The following is a 6,537-nucleotide window of genomic DNA, read 5'->3' on the forward strand; positions in this document are numbered from 1 at the left end:
AGGCAGCACAGACCCAGACGGACACCTGTCCCTATGTCCCAGTGCCCCCAGGCCCCAGTGAGGAGTAGCCAGGGGGGTGAACAAGGGGGTTCCTGCTGCCTGGACTTGCTTGGGAAGCAGATGCTGGGCTCAGACGTTCTTCAGACAGCCTCACCTTCCCTGCTGGCCCCAGAGCATGGCAGGTCCCTGGAGCCGTGGAGGCCATGGCAGCCCCAGCCCACCCCACCCCATCTGGGGAAGTGGAAACCGTATCCACGAGGGTCGGGTCAGGTCTCTGCCTCCAGGTCAGAGGCAAGGTTGTGCCCAGTCAGGACCTGGGCTCAGGCCCAGGCCACCCCCACACCCTACCCAGAGCTCAGAGAAGATGGCTCAGCCTTATCCACACGCCAGTCACGCCGAGCCGCCTGTCTGCATTCACTCCTTCAAGGAACATGGTTGACTCAATCTGGTGCTGCACATTCACAGGATGGCTCTCCATGGGTCCACTGGGGGCCCAGCCTCTTATGTGGCCCCTCGCTAAAAGGACTCAACAGAAAGGGTGACCAGGCACCAACCCTCATCTACAGGAGGACTTGGCCATTCCCTGGGCTGTCCCACGGTACCTGCCAGCCAGGGCCTGGGGCAGGTACCTGCCAGCCAGGGCCTGGGGCACAGAGCGAGACTGTCTTTTCCTCACGAGACACCGTGGGGGAGGGAGGGAGAGGTAGACACCACCAGTTTCATTCCATGACCAGGGACTGGCGATGCTCAGAGGCCAGTGAGTGTGTTCCCCACCCTGAAGGGTCAGTGCCGGCCCCCTGGACCCAGGGGAAGATGGCGCAGGCAGTGTCCCAGCCTGGGGCAGGAACTGGAGCTCCCAGAGCTTGCAGCCACCCTCCTGGGGAGAGACTGACACCTCCCCAGTTCCTGTTAGGAAGGACCTCAGGAAAGAACTGGGATCACGCAGCCTGGGGTGGCGGCCTCCTGGCTCCTGAGGAAGATGTCAGGCTGCAGAAGGGGGGCACGGGCATGAAGCTTGAGAAGCAGGCACCAGAGGAGGCGAGGCCTGTGCAGAAGCAGCACCAGAGGCCACTGCAGCGGCTCCACCACCCAGCAGCACCGCCACAAGGCAGGAAGTGGGAGGCCAGGCAGGAAGGACTGTGATCACGCAGGTGCCAGGAGGAAGGGCTGAGAGGGGACAGTGCAGACGTCCAGAGAGGCCTGGCAGGGACAGGCTGCGAAAGTCACAGGTGGGGATGGGCTTCCCCCAGAGTTGTGTGTGGCCTGAGGACAGTGCAGCAGGGAGGGCCCGTGGTGAGCGCTTGCAGCCGAAGTGACAGCTTGGGCTCCTTGGTGGGACAAGAGCCTCTCCAGGCCACTGTGGGGTGTTCAGAGAACAAGACCTGCAAGGATCTGCTGTGTCTGCAGCTGGTCAGTAGAACACTGAGTGTGCAGGGCCGGGGTGGGAAGCAGGAAAGCCGCATGGACGAGAGAGCCGGGCCTGCCCAGCAGTGCCTTTTGGTAGGGCAGGCAGGATGGGATGTGCAGCTGCGACCTGCCCGGCATAGAACTCCGTCTGGCCGGAGAGACAAGGTCCCTTCTAGCCAGAATGGACCAAGAGGTCCCAGGAAGACCTGGGAGGAAGTGGATTGAGTTGGGCCTTAGAAGGAGAGCCGGGAACAGGCCAGGCCAGGGGAGCTGGAGCCTAGCCAGGTATGGAGAGAGCAGGGTACACTTGCTGCACCTGTGAGAAGAGTCAGGGGTGGCCCTGGTGGCCTGGGCCCATTTAGCTGTGCTTGGGGCCAGCCCTGACTGGCTGCAAGTCATTACTATAGGCTCTGGGTGGAGAGTGCAGAGTAGCACCCTCCTGCTATCACTCCCTCCTCCAAGTCCACAGAGAGGCAAGAAAGGGAGGATTTTAAGGCCTATCCATACCGCATGGCGGGTGAGAGTAGAGGAGCAAACAGCACTTTTGGATCCTGGAAAGCAGAGGGTGAGTGAGTGTCCCAGGTATAGCTGACCTGAGAAAGGCGACTCCAAAGCCAGCAGCAGCAATAGCTGGAACTGCCCCAGCCTACACCACAGGACCCCCAGCTCTGGGACTGAGCAGCACCGGGGACCTCTGGGCTGGGGTGGAGAGGGATGGCTGGAATCATTGTTGCAAACAATTCAGTAGGCAGGCAGCTGCCTAGATGCCACCGTGGTCTGCACAGGCCAGCACCTGCCCCGACCTCTTACTGGTCGGCCCTGGAGAGCCATCTCCTACAGAGGCAAAATGAAGGGTCTCTGGGCCAGGACCAGTCCTGTTCAGGGGGATGTGTGGCTAAGTGCATAAGGGATGCTGAGACTACAGCCCTCGTGCCCAGGCAGTCCCCTGGGCATGGATAGCCAGGCCCTACCCATCCAGGCCAGAGATGGGAAGACTCCATCCAATCTCATTCCATAACCAGGGACTGGCGAAGCTCTCAGTTCTCTCTCCATCCCAGCAGGAGACAAAGAACCCGACCTCAGAGATTCCTCAACTCAGGGACCCAGCCAGGCCACCCTCCAGAGCATCTCAGTCTGCAAGCCTCTTGGTGTGCTCGGAGCTTCCAGTCACCCTGCTCATGCCTATCCATGCACAGCCAAGGATTGCCCTTCATGGAGGAAAACTTCCTGAAACAAACAAGAAACAAGCTCCGTGGGGAACACAGACTGTGGAGGAAAAAGAAAGCTGTAGAAAAAGAAATGGTGGACACCTTCACGGAGGTGAGAAAGCCATCGTGAAAGGAGAGGGGATTGCTGCAAAAAGTTCCTAGAGAGCAAATCAAGGGCCCTTGGGGGCACAATGATTGCCACCGTGGAGACACATCCCAGCGCCACTAGAGTAAAAACACTGCAGACAGGTGAGCTCTCAACAGATATGTGCCCCTCGCCTTCTTTCTCAGGAAAGATGGGCAGAAATGAGGGCAGAAGCCACAAAGAGGAAACCATAGTGACAGGACCCGGGGTCCTCCAAGCTGCAGTGGAGCAAGCGCTTGGGACAGTGGTGAGGGAGCAGCTCAGCCCCAGGGTGGTGCCTGGCAACCCGTCCCGGGACGTCCCGCCTAGGGCAGCAGTAGAGCGACATGGATAGAAAGCCGAATTCCCCAGAAGAGTCTGAGAGAACATTGAAGTACTTGGCATAGAGCCTCGGGTTGGATTAGTAGTACATACAGAATGATCCACATGTGAAGATAAGGCGATGATTGGCTTCAGAGAAAACAGCAGTGCAAGAAAGAAAAGGTAGCTAGTCACAGTTTACGATCTGGCAATAGCATTTACACAGTCATCACCGTAGAAACGCTGAGTCAGGATCTAGTTTACTGTAGAACTCTGTCAGGAGGACTGGAAGATGGGGACGGTGTCCACGTGCAGGGAATGCAGTTGGCGAAATGGAAGCTAAATGCTCATTTTCCTCGGTGGGAAGCTGTGGCCTGAAGAAGACTGTAAACTCTCTTTCCTCCTCTTGAATCTTGACAGGCCCTGGGGCTGCTAAGCTAATAGGGCAGAAGGGACACTGTGCCAGTTGCAGGCCCAGGCCTTAAAAGACTGGCAGCTTCCCTTGTCTGTCTCTGGAAACCTACCTGCCCTTCTGTGAGGAAGCCCAAGCAGCTTTGGAGAAGCCCTTGTGAAGGGGCTCACTCTCAGCCCACAGCCAGCACCAGGCGGGCAACCACGCAGACCCCCAGCCTGCAAGCCAGGCCCGCTGAGGCCTCAGCACACACAGGCAGTCCCATCAGCCCTGCCCAGATGGCAGTTTTGTGATCAAAATATAAATGATAGATGATTGTTGTTTAAGGTTGTTTGGGGGTAGTTTGTCACACAACAATAGATAATACAACATCAGTAGACTGTGTATGTGTGTGTGTGTGTGTGTAGCATATATATATAGCTTAAAATTCAGACATGAAGAAGTATCTTACTTAGCAACAGTGTTAAATAGTAAAAAACCAAGAGAGAGGAAAGTGGTTGCCTCAGAGATGGGAAAATGCAGGGAGGGAGACAGGGAACTGCTGTTTGTTTTAACAAACCTTGTAGATCTGTTTGATACTTTAAACTACATTCACATATAGCTTGGACAAAAGTAAAAACTGAAGTTGAAAAAAATGTATTCATGCTAATAGCACAGGAATGATCCACAATTGGATTCCAAGGCTTCTTGTACATCCAGCATAGGGTGTATGAAACAGTCCACTATTCTAGCAACAGATAAAGTTGCTACTGACACGCAACCTCAGGTTCCCACTCGGTTAGAAGGCTGTGTATGGTCTTCTACTTAAAGCCTCAAGTAGCAGTCATGGCAGTGACAAATTCTCGTTGCCTCCATAGAACCTCTAGGCTCATGTGTGAGCCCAGGCTGGGCTGGGGCCCCTGGGAGCCCAGGGTGAGGGACCAGTCCCTGGGCAGCTCCGTGAGTCAGGAGCAGCTGTGCCACCTGGGGAAGGGCTGCACAGTCGATGGGTCTCTTCTGCAGAAGAGTGTGCCCCAGTCCTTGCTGGGCACAGATCAAAGAGGTGTTCATGGGTCGAAATCACAGATTTCAAGGGCTGACAGGAGTCAGAGTGGGGGCCGGGAGGGCTGAGGCAGGTTAAAGATTGGACAGGGGCTGCTGTCTCCGCAGCTGCATCACACTGCTCTGCTGTCCCCTCTGTGTTCCCCGGCACCTGCCGCCTACCCTGGGGTCTTATGGAAGTAACTGAATCCCCCTCAACCTGGCTCATCATCAGAGCAGACTGTTGATTAGCTGCAGGCAAATATGAAGAGGCTATTTCCTGTCACAAAAAGGCCGTGGTATATCTTTCTGAAGCTACGGAGCTGACGCGGGCTGAGCAGGCTCACCTTTCACTGGAATTGCAAAGGCATAGCCACATGAAACCGCGCCTCCTCATCCAGGAGACACGGAAAAGGGCCCAGTAGAACACAGACAAGGATGGGGCTGCCCATCTTCAGGCCTCTCATAGCCCCTCTGCTGAAGATGCATAAGCACAACCCTCCAAAGAGGAACGCCTGCCCGAGAGTCGGGGCGTCTGTGACAGGGATCCAGACACACGACTGTTTTTCCTTCGGCAACAGAGCCGTGTATTGGAAGCAAAGCCCCAAAACACGATGAACAATAGTAGAGGAGCAGGCAACCCAGTTGCAGATTTGAAGAGGCGTGTGAAATTCCTTGTGGCGGAGAAGGAAAGATTAAGGAAAGAAAGTAAACAGGTAAAGGCTGAAAAGGCCAGACTTCTAAAAGGTCCAGTAGAAAAGGGGCTGGATGTGGGTGCTGATTTTGTAGAAAAGTCAGAGTTACGGAGCTCACCTGTGCATTCAGAAGCTGCTACACCCTCTTCAGCCTTGAGGAGTTTTGCAGCCGATGCCAGGAAAGCCAAGGACGTTCCAGTACCCGATCTTCTCCCTCGGATTTTCCATCTCCAGAGCTTCCCCTTATGGAGCTCTCTGAGGATATTCCGAAAGGATTTATGAGTAATTAAAATGGAAGGCCATAGAATAAGGGAGAAGAGGAAATAATACTAAGTAATACAATTAATCCAGCAACAAAAAACGAAAAGGGAAGGCCACAAGCAAGGGTAATCCTGGAAATGCCTCGTCATCTGGCATACGGTGGGAGAAGAGGCATTGCCAGGACGTGGGAAACAGTCACTGTGAAGCGTGTCGCATATCTGATTCACTGACTTGAGCTAATGATGCCGACCTGGCAGACACTAAACTCATGGAGGGTCAGTTTCTCCTGATACCAGCTAAATGGCTGCCTGGAAGAATTTTTTCAAGCAACAATTATTTTTCTTATCTTCAGGGTTAAAATGTATAAAAGTATGTTATGTGTAATTAATCTATAATGCCATAAATGATCATGCAAAACCTAAATATTATGGCAGCCTGAGGGGCTGCTTCATATTTGAAACATGCTTTGTCTCAGGCATTGATGTATGCATTTTGTTAATGATGTTATGTTTAAGGTGTGTAAGACACACCTTTCTAGATGAAACCGTATGTGCCACACTGTGCACTACTCATAACGATGATAACCTCAAGACTATCAGGGGAAATACTTAAATTTCCGTGTTATGAAGAAAGAAACCAAATTATTAGTTATGCTTTTTTACACAAATTACCAGTTTACATAATTAATGAGGGTGCATTTTAAGTTCTAACTTTGTTTATTGTATAATGCATCATTTGAAAATACCAAGGAAGTCTCCTTTGTTTTTAATGATCCATTGATTGGAAGGAATGCTAGTCGGCAGTATTTGATTGTAAGAAATCAATAAAGTAATTGTGTTTAAAAAAAAAAAAAGATCTGAGTCCTGGTGGAGGTAACAGGATGCGATGCCTTTCACATTCAAGAAGGTTCTGGAGAAGAGAGATGATTCTTGGAATGATGAGCTTCAATTTGCACATGCCTGAGTTTAGGTTCTGAATTTAAACCCTTATTGTAAGATCATCTCTTTGAACCTTCTCTCTCTTTAAGGGTTTTTATAGTTCAGTGGCATTTTTTTTAATATGTAGAAAGTCATTTTAGGAGAAACATCC

General features: G+C 52.4%; 1 pseudogene; it reads left to right on the plus strand.

The window, feature by feature from the left end:
* Positions 1–4,686: 4,686 nt before the first annotated feature.
* On the plus strand, positions 4,687–6,301 carry LOC129488582 (nuclear receptor-binding factor 2-like; annotated as a pseudogene).
* Positions 6,302–6,537: the final 236 nt, after the last annotated feature.

Source organism: Symphalangus syndactylus, chromosome 8 (assembly GCF_028878055.3).
Source record: "Symphalangus syndactylus isolate Jambi chromosome 8, NHGRI_mSymSyn1-v2.1_pri, whole genome shotgun sequence".
In the NCBI taxonomy this organism is placed as follows: Eukaryota; Metazoa; Chordata; class Mammalia; order Primates; family Hylobatidae; genus Symphalangus; species Symphalangus syndactylus.